Genomic DNA, 18919 nt, shown 5'->3' with positions numbered 1-18919 from the left:
GAATGGGCATCATCAGAAAATCTACAAACAACAAATGCTGGAGAAGGTGTGGAGAAAAGGCAACCCTCTTGCACTGTTGGTGGGAATGTAAATTGATACAGCCACTATGGAGAACAGTATGGAGGTTCCTTAAAAAACTAAAAGTAGAATTACCATATGATCCAGCAATCCCACTACTGGGCATATACCCAGAGAAAACCATAATTCAAAAAGACACATGCAAAAAAAAAAAACAAAAGGCACATGCACCCCAATGTTTATTGCAGCACTATTTACAATAGTCAGGTCATGGAAGCAACCTAAGTGCACATCGACAGACGAATGGATAAAGAAGATGTGGTACATGTATAGAATGGAAAATAACTCAGCCATAAAAAAGGAACGAAACTGGGTCATTTGTAGAGACATGGATGAATCTAGAGACTGTCATACAGAGTGAAGTAAGTCAGAAAGAGAAAAACAAATATCTTATATTAATGCGTAGATGTGGAACCTAGAAAAATGGTAGACATGAACCGGTTTGCAGGGCAGAAATTGAGACACAGATGTAGAGAACAAACGTATGGACACCAAGGGGGGAAAGCCACGGGGGGGTGGGGGGGGTGATGAATTGGGCAAAAAAAAAAAAAAAAGAATGAGGTCATTTTGGTAACACAAACATTTGAAATATGGGTTTGAAGATCAGGTGATCAGCAATTCATCATAAAGTTGATGTTGTTTGTCATCAACACCAGGGCATTTTTTAATTTAATTAATTAGTTTATTTGTTAAAAAAAAAAAGAAGAAGAAAGCAGTCCTGTGAAAGAGTCAAAAGAGTCCCAAGAGAAATAGGAAGAAGGGAGAAGCTGTCTGCCACTGTTAGCTCCTCAGCTAGAGGTTCAGAGATAATGAAGTCCAGTTCCAGAACACTGCGATAAAGCTACTCACACGAATTTTTCGGTTTCTCAGTGAATATTAAAGTTATGTTTTCACTATACTGTAGTCTATTAAGTGTGCAATAACATTATGTCTAAAAAAACAATGTGCATACCTTAGTTAAAAAATGCTTTACTGCTAAAAAAAACGCTAACCATCATCTAACAACGCAGGGTTGCCACAAACCTTGAATTTATTTTAAAAATAATACTCAGCATCTGCAAGGTGCAATAAACAAGAGTGCCTGTAGTATTGCATCATTGTTGCTGTTATTGCTAATGGTGAACATATAGCCCCAGAGTCTGTATCCCATAGGTTAAACACTGGGTGTTAGCAGTTGGCACCCTTCTAAGAGTTCACCTTAAAAATTCTTGCACACCATGACCCAAGAAAGCCCAGTCACAAAAGGCTCAGAACACCCAGAAGATATGTTTCTATTCTGTAGTTTTGGCCTTATTTTTAATTTCCCTTTCCAAAGATTGAAAGAGCGTTATGCAGCCCATAAGAATCTGCTGGACTCCTCCATTGGGGATAGCAATTGTTTATCCATCAGCTGTTCTCTTCTCTATGCTGAGAGAGATTGAGCTCCAGTATAATCTACCCAACTTCCACTTGTTTCTTTTACTAATCCAGTCATTCTAATGGATATAATAATGGATCACAGATTTGTGATATCATTGCTTAGCTATTTTTATTAGTTAACAATAAGTATCTTTAAGTTTTCATCATATTGTAAATGTTCTGAAGTTTCCTTGAATTATAAATGTAATTATCGTACCAAACGGCCTCTTTCTCCAGGCTTCTCTTGAAACATCCTTTTGGTCTCTTCTGTATAACTTTCCCCTTTGGGGCCACTGGCCTTTGATCCCCTTCGTAAATCCCCAGGCTTTGAAGGATAGGCTGAGGTATATTGATTAATTTCTTCCCTTGTTTCTACCTATTTAACTCAACACTCAAGTTCGTATCCAACTCCACCTGTTCCAGGAAGCCTCCCCTATTCACCCAGCTCTGCCTTAAGCTATTCGTGGGAAGCAAGTGATAGAGAGTTTTTTGGTCTTTGGTTGGTTTGGTTTGAGCTCGTATCCCAGAAATGGAGACTTTTCCTCTTTTGTAGCAGAGTTGCCTTTACTCTTGGTGGCTATGGAATTGAGTAGGCAACTACTTTTAAGGACAAATTCATTAATTTCCATAATTGATATGTGTCTAAAAAGATAAGAGAAGCAAAATTCCAGAATAGATATATAAAATAGTTAATGAAATAAAAATGTTATAGATTGAATACAGCTTTCCATTAAGGCAGTCTATCATTAAGAATTTTTAATGCCCACATGTCTATCTCTTCCCTATTTTCCTTTTTTATTTTTCCACTGAATGTCCATTGTGCGAGGCAGTTGGCAACATCGGCTATTTACTTTTCAAAGAAGGAGAAAGTGAGGCTAGAGAAGTGGGGGTAATTTCCCCAAAGTCAAAAAACTGATCAATAGCAGAGTTAGGATTAAACTCTTGGTGTGTCTGATTCCAAAGCCCAGGTTCTTTGTAATATGAATAATATATATATATATATATATATATATATATATATATATATATATATATATATATATATATATATATATTTTACAAATAAGATTATTTCTTCTAATAATTCCACCTGAATTTCCAAGATCTTCACATATTTTTTCTAGTGATACTACAAATAAGTAGGGAATATGAATTCTTTCAGACCTTGTTTCCTAGCTTATTGTTTGAATTTTGGATTTTTACCACAGTATCTCTTTCTGGGGGTAATTTAGGGACTGTGACCCTTCACTGGGACCCCGAGCTTTTGTGCAGAGCCTGCCCTACCCGGAATGGACACCAGAGCGAGCTGTTAGCCCTCCCTCACTGCAAGGCTGGTGGCTGCAAGTTGCGTGCTGCCCTTCTTTCCAGTTTCAAAAGCACATACCTCAAAAAGAATATTTAAGGAGACAGGGAGGGAGAAGGAGGTGGAAGAGAATACTTGGACACTCCAGAGAGAAAAGTGCTGTGATCACTGGGGCTTGGTGTGGGGAGCAGAGAAGCAGCATGTGGGAAAACAACAGTGTCTGCAAAGGTGGCAGTGGGATGTGCAGTGGGGATGGCTCCAGACAGGATGCCTATTTTAGTCACATCTGCCTCTTACTCCCGAAGTTATTGTGGAAAAAGATGCTAAATCTACCTGAACCTCCATTTTCTCATCTGTAAGACAGCAATAATATCTGCCCTGCCAATTTCATAGAATTGTTGCAAGGATAAAATAAGATATTTAGTGGGTGCAAAGGGCATGCAAAACCGGTAATGAAGGTAATATCTGGCATACACTGAGTGCTTATCCTGTGCCAGATAAGAGCTTTACATGTACGAACACACCTAAGATAATAACACGAGGTCCAGAGACACGGAGGATTTATGGACCATCTGCTCTGCCAAGTCACCCAGATAAAAGCAGTGATGTACCATTTTTAGTAAAAGAAAGAAGTAAAAATAACTGACTTTGGAGATGGTCCTGCCATTAACTGCATGGATCTGTTACTTCATATTTCTAAGTCTTACTTTCCTTTCAGTAAAACGGGAGTAGCAATACCTACTGTGATTCACAGATTATGAGAAGTAATCTAATTCCTTCCTCATTTTTCCGCATCTTCTTTTGGCTCCCAGTAGTTTCTTACACACTTGTTGATAGAACTGAGAACACAACTCCAGTCTCTGGAGTGCAGCCTCAGGCACTACAATCTCATCCTAGGGGGGACCACGGCCAGCCACTGATCCGCAATTCCTTGTGGGGTGTAACAGTTAGCACTAATTCCTCAGCATGTTCATTTCCCTGCTTACATGAATCCCCAAGCATTGCATGCACTCCAAACAAAAAACTTCTTAACCAAGAAATTGTTTTAAAAGAAAAACTAATGATTAGATTCAAAAGTCTATATCCTTACACGGAGCATCATTCACAATTGTCTGAAAGTCTTGATTTCAAATAAGCTGCTTTACTGTTGATCCACTCTCATCTCCCAACTTGTCATATTGGATGTTCTGATTTGGGGATTGAAAAATAAGGTCACACTATTTTTTTTATAATTGGGAATCCCTCCCTTTGAAAAATTCTAAATTAATAAGTAGAAATCACTTTAAGATTAATTCGGTCTATGTCACTGTTAAGAAAAATATAGCCAAAACTTGGAAATAAGGCAGAAGGAGAACTGTGTGCCCTTTCAGTGTCATACTGGAGCTTCGTCTCACAGGCCTACTCAAAAAGTATCTAATTCTCTAGCAGACGTACTTTTGTTTGACTTGCTATTATTGATTGGGACCAAGATTCTTTGAGGTTAGAAGATAACTTGCAGATTTTCATCAGGTAGAACTGTAAATAATTTCTCTACTATGGAAAAGTTAACCACAAAGCTGTGGTTTTATTGGCCAGAATGATACTAACCAAGTTTGCATCTAACCTGGTAGTCGACATTCTAAAAGTCATGATGTGCCTAAAAGTTCTTCAATTGCTCTTGACACCAGCTTTACTACTGATTCCCTTGTTAATGAGGTTAATAACTCTTTGATGTGTGTTCATTCCGTATTTGTATAAAAATATAATTTTTAATTATTACTAAGTTATTCTTTGACATCCTTCTCCCTTCCCTGCTCTCTACCGCTGCATCACTGAATGGTAAGATAAAATTCCTGATTGTATATCATGAGCCAGAAGTGGCTGCAAAATACAAATGGTCTTGCTCTCTAACAACTGCCATAAAAAAAATAAAAAAAAAATAAAAACCTACTCTATACTGAAATGAAATGTATTATCCTTAGGACAAGCAATCTTCACAATCTAACAGATGTACAACAAGTAACTACTTTCTGAAGGTCAACTTGTCCTGTTAGCTGAGGGTATATTCTTCAGATCTACATTCTAGTTGTATATATTATGAGGCAGAGTTGCTTATGATGTCTTCGTCCATTCAACATTAATTGAATGAGTGCATACTACTTGCCAAGGACTATTCTGGCTGCCAGCAATGCAGCAATTAACAAAATAGACCAAGTCCATGCACTTATGGAACTTACATTCCAGTGGGAAAGCAGATGATAAAAGTTAATATAAAGGAAGAATGTCAGATAAATATAATGAAGAAAATAAAGCAGACTACAAGAGATAGAAGATGTGGAATATGGGGAAGTAGCTGTTTTTTAAATGGTAGTCATGGGAGGTCTCATTTAGATGGTGGCATTCAAATGGAGGCCTGAGGAAATGAAAAAGAATTTTCCAGGGAAAAGGACAAGCAAGTGCCAAGATTCTGAAGGAGGAATGTGTACAGCGTGTTTGAGGAATGGCAAAGAGACCAATGTGGAGTGAATAGGAGGAAAGTCATAGGAGATAAGATCAAAAATATGGCAGGAGCAGGGCTTCCCTGGTGGCACAGTGGTTAAGAATCTGCCTGCCAATGCAAGGGACATGGGTTCGAGCCCTGGCCCGGGAAGATCCCACATGCCACGGAGCAACTAAGCCCGTGAGCCACAACTACTGAGCCTGCGTGCCACAACTACTGAAGCCCATGCCCCTAGAGCCCATGCTCTGCAACAAGAGAAGCCACCGCAATGAGAAACCCACGCACCGCGTCAAAGGATAGCCCCCGCTCACCGCAACTAGAGAAAGCCCGCGCAGCAACGAAGACCCAAGGCAACCAAAAATTAATTAATTAATTAATTAACTTTAAAAAAAATATGACAGGAACATAAAGACCTTAAAAGACACAGTAATGACTTTGGATTTTACAACGCTGATTGGAGGAGTTTGAGCAGAGGGGGAGCCTTGCCTTTTAAAAATACTCTAGGTGCTGTGTTGAGAACAGACTGTAGAGGAGAAAAGTGGAAGCATGACGACCAGCTATGAGGTTATCAGCAATAACCTAGGTAACAGATGCTGGTGGTTTACTTCAGGTGGAGGAGGAACGACTAGGGATATATTTTGAAGGTACAGCCTACAGGATTTCCAAATGAATTAAAAGAAAAAGACAGGAATCAAGAATAACTTGGCCAGAGAAACTGTTAGAATGGAACTGTTACTTAATAAGATGGGAACTATAGAAGAATAATTTGAGAGTAATATCAGGATTTAAAGTTTGGACTGATTTAGTTTAAGATGCCTATTAGACATACAAATCAGTATTTCTGGTAGACAGTTGAGTGTGAGTTTGTAGTTATGTTCCAAGCTGGAACATAAATGTGGGTCTCATCTCAAATGTGGGAATTTAAAGCCAGGGGACCAGATTGAATAAGGAAATGAGTGTAGAAAGAGAAATCTAAGAAATGAGCTCTGAGGCATTCAAATCTTCAAAAGTGTGGCAGGTAAGAACGACAAAGAAATATGAGAAGAGGCAGTTAGTGAAATAAGAGAAAAAACATCGTGGAAGAAGGGGTTTCAAAAAGAAAGACATACAGGAACTCAGACAGATACTTGTGTACCAATCTTCATATCAGCATTTTCCACAATAACCAAAAGGCAAAGGCAACCCAAATGTCCATCAACTGATGAATGGATAACAAAATTTGGCATACACATAGAATGCAATATTATTCAGCCTTAAAAACAAGGAAAGTCTGATACATGCTACAACATGGATGAAACTTGAAGACTTTATGCTAAGTGAAATAAGCCAGGAACAAAAGGAAAAATATATGATTCTACTTATATGAAGTACCTAAAATAGGCAAATTCATAGAAACAGAAAGTAAAATGATGGTTGTCAGGGAATAGGGGAGGGGGAAATGGGAAGTTATTGTTTAATGGGTACAGAATTTTTGTTTGGGATGATGAAAAAGTTCTGGAAATGAATAGTGGTGATGGTTTTACATGTGAATGCTTTTAATGTAACTGAGTTATGCACTTAAAATGTTTTTAAAATGGTAAGTTTTATGTTATGTATATTTTACCATAATTTGAAAAATATATACATATATAAGCATGATCAACTTTGTCAAATGCTGCTAATTAGTTGAGCATATCAGCTGTCTATTATACATTAAAAACACCCCAAAACTTAGTGACTTAATCATTTTCTGCTTATGATTCTGTAGGTCAATAATTTGGACTGGGCTCAGTAGGCAGTATTTTGGATTTTTTTCCTTTAGGTTTATTGAGAAATAATTAACATATAATACTGTGTAAGTTAAAGACATACATGTGTTGACTTGATACACTTCTATATTGCAAAATGGTTACCACCATATTGTTAGCTAACATCTGCATCATGTCACATGATTACCATTTCTTTTTTGTAGTGAGAACATTTAAGATCTACTCTTTTAGCAACTTTCAAGCATATAATACAGTATTAACTATAATCATCATGTTGCACGTTAGAGTTCCAAAATTTATTCATCTTGGAAAAAAGTTTATACACTTTAACCAGCATTTCCCCTTTTCCCCCATTCCTTAGTCCCTGGTAACCTTCACACCATCAATTTAGTTTCTATTTCTTTAAGTTGGGCTTTTTAAAATTCCACATAAACGATATTATGCAGTGTTTGTCTGATCCATCCATGTTGTTGCAAATGGCAGGATCTTCTTCTTTCTCATGGCTATATAAGATTCCATTATACGTATATCCATTCATCCACTGATGGACAGTTAGGTTGTTTCCTTATCTGGGCTATTGTGAATAGTGCTAAATAAACATGGGTGTGCAGATATCTCTTCTAACTCCTGTTTTCATTTCCTTTGAATATATTCCTTTGAAGTGGGATTGCCGGGTCCTGTGGTAGTTCTATTTTAATTTTTTAAAGGAGCTTCCATACTGTTTTCCATAGAGGCCGAACCAACTTACATTCCTACCAACAGTGCACAAAGGTTCCCTTTTCTCCACATACTCGCCAGCACTTGTTATTTTTTGTCTTTTTGATGATAGCCATTCTAATAGGTATGAGGTGATATCTCACTGTAGTTTTGATTTACATTTCCCTGATGATTAGTGACACTGAGCACTTTTTCAGGCACCTGTTGGCCATTTGTATGCATTCGTTAGAAAAATGTCTATCAGTTTCTCCACTTATCTTTAATCAGATTGTTTGGGGTTTTGTTGTTGTTGTTGTTATTGAGTTGTATGAATTCTTTATATATCATAGATATTAACACCTTATTCAATATGTGATTTGCAAATATTTTCTCCTGTTCTGCAGGTTGATTTTCATATTCTTTGTTTCTTTTGCTGTGCAGAAGCTTTTTTGTTTGATGTAGTCCCACTTGTTGATTTTTTTCTTTTATTACTTGTGGTTTTGGTGTCATATCAAAAAAATTATTACCCAATCCAACATCAAGGAGTTTCTTCTTTATGTTTTCTTCTAGGAATTTTATAGTATCAGGTTTTATGTTTAAGTTTTTAATTCATTTTGAGTTAATTTTTGCGAGTGGTGCAAGATCGGGATCCAATTTCATTGCTCTGCATGTGGTTATCCAGTTTTTCCAGCATCATTTATTGAAGAGACTATCCCTTCTCCATTAAATATTCTTGGCTCCTTTGTCAAATATTAGTTGACCATATACATGAGGGTTTATTTCTGGGCTCTCTATTGTGTTCCATTGGTCTATTTGTCTATTTTTATGCCAGTACAATATTTTGTAAAATATTATAGCTTTGTAATATAGTTTGAAATGAAGATGTGTGATGCCTCTGGCTTTGTTCTTCTTTCTCGTGAATGCTTTGGCTAGTCTAGTTCTTTGTGGTTCCATACAAATTTTAGGATTGTGTTTTCTATTTCTGTGAAAAATGCCATTGGAATTTTGAGAGCAATTGCATTAAATCTATAGATGACTTTAGGTAGTATGGACATTTTAACAATATTAATTCTTCTGATCCACGAACACGGGGTATCTATCCATCTGTTTGTGTCTTCTTCAATTTTTTTCATTAGGTTTTAAAATGGTAAGTTTTAAAGTTTTCATTAAAGTTTTCATTGTACAGATCTTTCAGCTCCTTGTTTAAATTTATTCCTAAGTATTTTATTTTTGATTCAATCGTGAATGAGATAGTTTACTTCATTTTTTTTCAGATGTTTTGTTGTTAGTGTATAGAAATGCAACAGATTTCTGAATGTTAATTTTATATCCTGCAACTTCCCTGAATTCATTCATTAGTTCCAACAGTTTTTTGGCTGAGTCTCTAGGATTTTCTTCATATAAAATCATATCATCTGTAAACAAAGACAATTTTACTTCTTCCTTCCTTATTTGCATATCTTTTATGTCTTTGTCTTGCCTAATTGCTCTAGCTAAGACTTCCAGTACTATGTTGAATAAGAGTGGTAAGAATGGGTACCCTTGTTCCTGATCTTAGAGGAAAAGCTTTCAACTTTTCACCATTGGGTATAATGTTAGCTGTGAGTTTGTTATATAGAGCCTTTGTTATTTTGAGGTATGTTCTGTCTTTACCCAATTTTTTGAAAGTTTTAATCATGTTGTATTTTGTCAAATGCTTTTTCCTCATCTATTGAGATAATCATAAGATTTTTATCTTTCGTTCTATTAACGTGGTCTATCACGTTATTAATTTGCCTATGTTGAACCATCCTTGCATCCCAGGGATAAATCCTACTTGATTATGGTGTATAATCCTTTTAATGTGTTGTTGAGTTCAATTTGCTAATATTTTGTTGAGAATATTTGCATCAGGTGTATTAGAGTAATTCTGGTCTCATAAAATGGGTTTGGAAGTGTTCCCTCCTCTTCAATCTTTTGGAAGAGTTTGAGAAGGATTGGTATTAATTTTTCTTTAAATGTTTGGTAGAATTCACTAGTGAACCCAACTGGTACTGTGATTTTCTGTGTTGGGAGGGTTTTCATTACTTATTCAATCTCCTTATTCATTATTGGTTTATTAAGATTTTGTATTTCTTCCTGATTCAGTCCTGGTAGGTTATGTGTTTCTAGGAATTTATCCATTTCTTCTAGGTTATCCAGTGTGTTGGCATGTAATTATCCATGAGTCTCTTATGATGCTTTATATCTCTGTATTATTAGTTGTAATGTCTCCTCCTTCATTTCTGATTTTATTTATTTGAGTGCTGTTATCTGGGGTTTAATCTGTCTGTACCTGCTCCACTCCTCTTGCTCCCTCTTGTGACAGGATTCTTAAACTGTTATGTCTTCTCTGGTTCCTACCAGTCACTAGGCTAGCTAGTGGAAACCTCTCTTTTGTTTTCCAGAAGATGGCGCTATAGTTCAAGTTTATGGTTTCTCCTTGCCCACAGATAGTGACTTGTTTCCTGAATGCTCCCAGTCTACTGGGGCTGTCTATCGCTGCCTCGTGTGGAAGTGCACACCAGGTGTCGGTGCAGAGTTGGGGAAGGTGTGGGTTTAGCACTTGGGGCCTTGGAGGTGCCCATGGATCTGATAGATTCCTGGGTTCGGTATGCCGAGAGGCTTGTGGGCGGACTTCTTGCTGAGTGCAATCAGCAGGAATGAAGTCCCTTCTCTGCTTCTTTCCCAATATCCTCTCTCCCCCCTGTCATGGAGGTCCCACCTCGAGGGGTGGGGGACCTGGGAAAGTTTCTCTTACCCCCACCTCCACTGCAATCAAACTCATTTTTTTTTTTTTTTTTTTTCTAGAATAGTGTGCTGGAATCTCTCCTTGGGAAAGCTGGACTTTTGCAAATTCTCCTTCATGCATGGATATCTACCCAGGGCAGCACTCTCCAGGTTTTTTCCTGACTGTGCTGAGAGAGGTCTGGGCAGGTTTGCTGGTTCCCTGTTTCCACAGCCCATACCAAGGTCTGTCTGCCTATTACTGAATGCACGGGGGACAAGACTTCTCCCAGATTCCTTGGCATATGGTGCTAGATCCCACAACACCCACAGAGGCCCTTATGTTCGTGGATGGATATTTATTTCATTGTTTAAAAAGGGGGATACAAAGGAGAACTGTCTTACACCACCATGATGCAGACATTGCCCCTAGGCAGCACTTCTAATGGTCTTGCTTAGGGACACTTAAGCAGCTGCAGTCAGACAGCAGGTTGGCTGGGAGCTGACTCTTTCCCGAGGGCCTCATTGATAGATCTGGTGGTCAGTTTGGACTGCCACATCTTGATTCTCCTCCACATCACCTCTCCAGCAGGAGAGCACAGACTTGTTTCCTTGGCAACTGGGCTCCAAGAGAGCCAGTATCAATGCACAAATGCTTATCAAGCCTCTGCTTGCTTCAGACTTGCTGACGACTCATTGGTCAACACAAGCCCCATGGCCAAATCCAGAGTTGATGTGGAAGGACACCACATGGGGGTGGAGCCTGAGACACATGACCTTTTGGGGACAGTAATGTAACAATGTACCATAGTCTAGTAAGACGCAGATTGAGAACTGAGGAGGGAAATAACCAACTCCAGCCCTGTCTTCCTGTCTCACTTAAGGAAGAAGGAGGGGGAAGCTGAAAAGCACTTATGAAGGTCAGAGCCCAGGAACACAGGCTCATTGGAAGACTGAGACTTAATCACAGCAGCATGGACTTAACTGATGACGTTGACAAGTTCTGTTGTAGGAGAGTACTGGGGAGGAGAGAAAACAAGGTTGGAGAGTGTTCAGGAGGAAGGTGGGAGGTAGACAAAAAAGATAGTGAGAATAGACAACTCAGAGGGGTTTAGGGTAAAAGAAAGCAAAAAAAAAGGTATATGGAGGGAGACATGAGGTAAAGAGAGGGTTTTTTCCTTTTAATGAGAAATATTGTAACATGCTTTTATGCTGATAGAAAAGACCAATAGATGATTCATGGGACTACTGTTTCTCTATAACCTCTGTAGGACAACTAGTAACATCTGCCTGAAAGTTTTTCAAGGCAAAAATTATTCAATACTTTACCATGCTTGAGGTTTAGATCTTTAAGGATTCCACCCAGCATGGGCTGAAACGGATCTAAAATTACTTTCATAAAGAAAAGTCTGGCTTTGCCCGCAGGTGCCCTTCTATCCAGGTCACTTAATTTTTGTAATTTTGTCACTGAATGTCAACTCTGCCCCACCCTGCCCTTCCCCGCTGATGTGGATTCCTAAGCACATGGAGTCTTCCTGTGGGCAATATAAAACACCAGCGTTTCTGTTTCTTATTTGCAAATTGTCTATCTTCAAGCTTCTAGCAAAAGCTAGGCTGGTAGCAATGCTATTCAGACAAGACTGACCCACAAATTAGCTTCCATCTACTCCTCCAGAATCTCTAAATTCACTCCTTACATCAAGAATTGGACACCTAAGGGATAAATAGTAAATGTCATCCATTTATCACCTTACTGACTCACCTTTACTGAGTTACATTTCTATGTTATTCCCTCAACTTTTCCTAAGAAGCAACCGTATTCAGCAGTTACATGTGTGTCATGAGAATTTCAAGCAATTTCTATTCTTTTCCATGAGAAAAAGTTTTCTTTTTTTCTAATAAGAAAAGCAGTTTCTCTCTGACATGTGAAGGGCTTGGAAGTGGTCATTCCTCTCCTCCCAAGAAGAAAAGCTAAACAAACTGAAAATCAACAACCATTCTTAGATCTGTGAGAAAATTGAGGTCACAAGGCAAGTCGCCACACTGAAAATTAGACAGACAGGTGAATACAGAGAATCACAGCTTCCTGGGAGCAGGAGTCCACCGCTAGAGCCAGTATGGGTAGAAACACTTGCAAGAGGCTAAGTGTGGACCAGCTATAAGTTAAAAATTCCAAGGGCCGAGTCTTAGTGGAGCCCTTAACATTCATAAGTTTTACCTTCAGGAGCCCCATCAGGTCCTCAGAGTAAAGATCAGAGAAAATTCCCCTCATGTTTCTGGCAAGGGAAGAGGACAAGTAGGTTTTTTGAAACAAGTCCATAGTGTTCTGTTCTTTTTTGTTTTGTTTTTGTTTTTTTGAATTTTTTTAAATTTTATTTAATTTATTTTTTTTATACAGCAGGTTCTTATTAGTTATCTATTTTATACGTATTAGTGTATATATGTCAATCCCAATCTCCCAATTCATCACACCATCAGCCCCCACCCACCACTTTCACCCCTTGGTGTCCATACGTTTGTTCTCTACATCTGTGTCTCTATTTCTGCCTTGCAAACTGGTTCATCTGAACCATTTTTCTAGATTCCACATATATGCGTTAATATGCGATATTTTTCTCTTTCTGACTTACTTCACTCTGTATGACATTCTCTAGGTCCATCCACTTCTCTACAAATGACCCAATTTTATTTCTTTTTATGGCTGAGTAATATTCCATTGTATATATGTACCACATCTTCTTTATCCATTCATCTGTCAATGGGCATTTAGGCTGCTTCCATGACCTGGCTATTGTAAATAGTGCTGCAATGAACATTGGGGTGCATGTGTCTTTTTGAATTATCGTTTTCTCTGGGTATATTCCCAGCAGTGGGATTGCTGGGTCATATGGTAATTCTATTTTTAGTTTATTAAGGAACCTCCATACTGTTCTCCACAGTGGCTGTATCAGTTTACATTCCCACAAACAGTGCAAGAGGATTCCCTTTTCTCCATGCCCTCTCCAGCATTTGTTGCTTGTAGATTTTTTGATGATGCCCATTCTAACCGGTGTGAGGTGATACTTCATTGTAGTTTTCACTTGCATTTCTCTAATAATTAGTGATGTTGACCATCTTTTTCATGTGCCTCTTGGCAATCTATATGTCTTCTTTGGAGAAATGTATATTTAGGTCTTCTGCCCATTTTTTTTTTAATTTTTTTTTTAGGTCTATTTTTTATTTTATTTTATTTATTTATTTTTAAATTTATTTATTTATTTTTGGCTGCATTGGGTCTTCGTTGCTGCGCACAGGCTTTCTCTAGTTGCGGCGAGCGGGGGCTACTCTTTGTTGCGGTGCGCGGGCTTCTCACTGCAGTGGCTTCTCTTGTTGCAGAGCACGGGCTCTAGGCGCACGGGCTTCAGTAGTTGTGGCATGTGGGCTACAGTAGTTGTGGATCGCAGGCTCTAGAGCACAGGCTCAGTAGTTGTGGCGCACAGGCTTAGCTGCTATGCGGCATGTGCGATCCTCCCAGACCAGGGCTCGAACCCATGTCCCCTACATTGGCAGGCAGATTCTTAACCACTGCACCACCAGGGAAGCCCTTCTGCCCATTTTTTGATTGGGTTGTTTGTTTTTTTAATATTGGGCTGCATGAGCTGTTTATATATTTTGGAGATTACTCCTTTGTCCGTTGATTCATTTGCAAATATTTTCTTCCATTCTGAGGGTTGTCTTTTGATCTTGTTTATAGTTTCCTTCACTGTGCAAAAGCTTTTAAGTTTCATTGGGTCCCATTTGTTTAGGTTTTATTTCCATTACTCTAGGAGGTAGATCAAAAAGGATCTTGCTGTGATTTATGTCATAGAGTGTTCTGCCTATGCTTTCCTCTAAGAGTTTTATACTGTCTGGCCTTACATTTAGGCCTTTAATCCACTTTGAGCTTATTTTTGTGTATGGTGTTAGAGAGTGTTCTAATTTCATTCTTTTACATGTAGCTGTCCAGTTTTCCCAGCACCACTTATTGAAGAGGCTGTCTTTTCTCCATTGTATCTCCTTGCCTTCTTTGTCATACATTAGTTGACCATATGTGCATGGGTTTATCTCTGGACTTTCTATCCTGTTCCATTGATCTATGTTTCTGTTTTTGTGCCAGTACCATACTGTCTTGATTACTGTAGCTTTGTAGTATAGTTTGAAATCAGGGAGCCTGATTCCTCCAGCCCCGTTTTTCTTTCTCAAGATTGCTTTGGCTATTCAGGGTCTTTTGTGTTTCCATACAAATTGTAAAAATTTTTGTTCTAATTCTGTGAAGAAAGCAATCTATAGATTCAATGCAATCCCTATTCTGTTCTTTTTAACAAAATCCTGCCCTCAAGGGAAACTATTTTACCAGAGGCTAAACAACTTGGGATTTTACCAGAGCCCAACTGACCTGGGGGAAGGGAAATATCCAGCTCCATCCCCCTCTTCCTGTCTCACTTAAGGGTGAAGGGGTGGGAAGCAGAGAAGCACCTGAGAAAGTCAGAGCCCAGGAAAACGGGCTCATGAAAAGACTGAGACCTAATCAGAGGATTATGGAATGCTTCTCCTCCCCACCATGTCTTTACACCACATCATTTGGGCTCCTAATAACAGGAAGTCAACAGAAAAGCAAATAAAGATAGCAATTTGTGCTAAATTATTATGCATTATTGGTCCCAATTCTTTATGCTCCTGTGGTATTTTACACCCACACCCTTTTTTTTTTCTGAACATATTTTATTTTATTATATGATTGTTCTACAGTTATTTCATACTCCTAAGATCCATAGGATTCTAATTAAAATTATTATGAAAAAATATTTATAATAATCTTAGAAAATTTTTTAAATTACATACAATTCCACTGTTCTATCATATGAATCATTTTCATTTCTCTATGTTTTCTTCCAGTCTTTGTACATATGTGGACATAATTGCTATGGCCTCAAGGTAGGCAGGGCGTATGTTTCTCTGCCCCTTGACTTTGGGCTTGGCCACGTGACTTGCTTTGGCCAACAGGATATGCATAAATAAGTGAAGACTTGAAATGTGCTCTCTTACAGATGCTCTTGCCTTCCTGTGTGCCTGTAATCCATCATGAGAAGAGTTTTCTTCTAGTAGCTGCTGTCCCTTCAATCTGGAACCTAAAGCAAACACACGTGAGCACACCTGAGCCCAGCCCACAAGCTGGAAACATGTGCAGCCAACCCACTGCCTAAGCACAGCTACCCAGGTGAGTCCAGCTGAGATCAGCTAAACAATAGTTGACATGCAGGCCCATAAGCATAAAAATAAATGCTCGTTTTTGTAAGACACTGAGTTTGGGAATATATGTAATACAGCAGAAGCTGACTAACACAGAAAGTTTGTGAGTAGAGGTGAGCTGCTGCTATAACAAAAGTGTAAAAAATTTGGGCTGGGAAGCAGGTGGCCCAGAAACTGTTATAAACTGGAAAATGATGACATATTTTATATAGTGGTAAAATATTTGATAAAACTGTCACCTGTAGTTACTTGAAAGGCAAGTAACTAATGAAATGAGGACAAAAATTTAAGGCAGACTGTTGGCTGTGGACTAGCTGTTAGTAGTTACATTTGATAAAGTACTAGAGTAAAGACAGCTACGAAATGAGCTGAGAAAAAACTGGCCACATTTCAAGCAGAGATTAGAGGGAATATAGAGATCACAGAAATTGCAGAGTAGGGAAAACGAAACTATTTCCCATCAAATCACAGGAGTGGCTATTAAAACACAGACTCGAGAAAAAGACCAAATCAAAAGTATGGCTCTTTTTAAGACCTTGGAAAGGACTAAAGTATCACGGAGCAGATTCTTCCAACTACACAAAAGGACCACTAGAAATATAAAAAATCTTGGCCCAGAAGCCTGAAGTGCCCCACATTTCCTTAACTGTGTCTAGAGAGAGAGAGCCATATCCCCCAAAGAGTGGTAGGTGTGTCTTTGTTCACATGATGCAGATTGTAATCAAATACTTGGAAAATTCACAAAGTTTTTAGGAGGGCTGTGTTTGCAAAAGGTGCCTCACAAACCCAGAGTATAAAAAAAAATAAAAAACAACCCCGAGGGTGTTCACAATGAATAAGGATCTGTGAGCCTCTATATTTTAGAGGCAGGGAGCAGGTTGAGAAGGCCACTCTGCCACCAAGATGGGCATGTTCCCCTATGGCCTCTTCAGAAGAGGCTAAGGAGAATGATGGAAAGTGAAGGACCTCCCAGAGTGTGGAGCCATAGTGGCAAAGGACATGAACTTTGGAGTCACTCCCAGAAGCAGACCCAGGGCCTAACCAAGAGACATTCCCAACCCCCCAGGACAGTGAAACCTGACAGCACTTGCCTATCAGAATTGCCTTTCAGAATTGCTATAAATATGACTGCTCAGCCTCTCACTCCTCCCTCTTTCAAATCAAAGTGTGCACTGTGGTTATCCTGTCCCTGTGCTCTCATTCTATACAAGGTGTGCAGAGCTGGGGAGGAGGATAACTTGCCATCTTAGATCACAGGTCTCCTGATCAAGCAGACCTGATGTAGTCATGAAAATCTGGACTTTGAGCCGATGCTGTGATTAGATGAGACTTGGGGGTGGGGATGGATCTTGGAATGGGTGTGAGTATATCTTGCACAAGGGAGGGTCATGAATAATTTTGCAGATTGAATTACTGTTTCCAATTATTTATCCCTTGTGGTAGTATTATACAGTGACACCTACTATGGACTGAATTGCCCTCTAAAAATTCATATATTGAAGCCTTGCCCCTCAACATGACTTTATTTGGACATGGGGTCTTTGGGAGGTAATTACATTTAAATGAGGTTGCAAGAGTGGGTCCCTAATCCAATAGGACTGGTGGCCTTATAGGAAGAGGAAGAGAGAAAGAATTCTCACTCTCTTTCCACATGCAGCACTGAAGAAAGTGCATGGGAACACACAGTGAGATGGCGGTCTCCTACAAGCCAAGAGAAGAGGCCTCAGAATGAAACCTACCTTGCCAGCACCTTGATCTTGGACTTCCCAGACTCCAGAACTGTGAGAAATAAACTCACTGTTGAAATAACTGTGGCTGTTGTTTAAGCCACCCAATCTATGGCATTTTGTTAAGGTAGCCTGGGCAGACTGAGACAACACTCTTACCATGGCCTCATGGTGGAGAGAGAGTATTTCTCCAGCTCTTGACTTCGGGCCTGGCCATGTGACTTGCTTTGACCAACAGTATGTTAGTAGTTATAATATGAGCAGAGGATTGACTTGTACTTACACAGTGGGGCTCGCCTCTTATGCTCAAGTGATCAGCCTGGTCCCATCTCCCAAAACCCAGTGGTTTATGTAAAAAGTATTTATTTTCATGTTCACTGGTCTTTAGGCCAACTATGGATCAGATGATCTAGGCTGGGCTCCACTGGCAGCTCTGCTTCAAGCAGTGAATTGGTTGCGCTTGGTTCCAGGCTGTGGGTTGAGTTAAGGTCAGCTCCACATGTGGTCCAGAGACCAGGCTCAAGGAGCAGCTACCCAGGGAATACTCGTCATAGCCAACCATTGGAGTATCAGAGGCAAGCCCCACTGTGCAAGCACAGGTCATTTCTCTGCTCACATATGTCCACTAACATCCCATGGTGCAGCAAAAGCTGACAGCTACATTATTTGAATTTTGAGACTACATTTTCTCAAACAATGTTGTTGAGGACAGTATTATGTCATTCAGTTTCCCTTATACAAGACACATGAGAAACTGACCTAGCATTCACTGCTAGGGAAGAATTTGTTTTTTGGCGAAGAACTAGTTTGCTTTTTCCTTTCCAGTAGAAAGACTCTTCTGAATGTAGAAAGAAAACTAAATACACACAAAAATATATGTGGGAAAATTACTTTGAGGATTATGGTATTACTAAGATCTCAGGAAAATCCTGAACTACAATAGATCATAAGTAATCTCAAAGGACAAGAAACTTGAAACCATGCCCTATGAGGAACTATTGAAGAAAACAGGAACATTTAGGGGAGATTTGAAGGAACAAAACAGAAGTTTTTAAATATCGACAAGGCTGTTATGTTAGATTTGTTTTGTGGCACCTCAGAGGCTGAGACTAGGAGCAATAAATGAATATTATAGAAGGGAATGAGAGAGGGTTGTAGACATAACATATTAACTGAGAGATAAGAAGAACCAGCATGAATGGGCTGTACTGAGCTCAACTCCACTGGTGTAAAGGAAACTAGCTATTGAATTGCGTCATCTCTGAGGATAAAGGTGAAGTAGGAGATTTGCCATAGCCTTATCTGCAAGTTAAAGATAAGTAGCTTACCTATTTAAAGAAGCCCTAGCCAGTCTGACATGTGAAGAGCTTGGAAGTCATCACTCCTATCCTCACAAAAAGAAAAAAAAAAAAAAAAAAAAGCTGAACAAACTGAAAATCAACAAGTCTTAGATACATCAGGGAATTGAGGTTTCAGG

General features: G+C 39.0%; 2 long non-coding RNA genes across 2 annotated transcripts in view; both read left to right on the top strand.

Moving 5' to 3' along the window:
* LOC309649572 overlaps positions 1-18919 on the top strand; it is a 284234-nt gene that overhangs the window by 214416 nt on the left and 50899 nt on the right. The gene's annotated exons all lie outside the window — the stretch shown is intronic.
* Positions 13566-16529, top strand: LOC309649621. The gene is made up of 2 exons (XR_014257221.1): positions 13566-13618; positions 14029-16529. It is a non-coding gene; the product is annotated as an uncharacterized lncRNA (long non-coding RNA).

Source organism: Balaenoptera physalus (genome assembly GCF_965194825.1).
Source record: "Balaenoptera physalus genome assembly, chromosome: 1".
NCBI lineage: Eukaryota > Metazoa > Chordata > Mammalia > Artiodactyla > Balaenopteridae > Balaenoptera > Balaenoptera physalus.
This window is presented reverse-complemented; position numbering and strand designations above follow the sequence as displayed.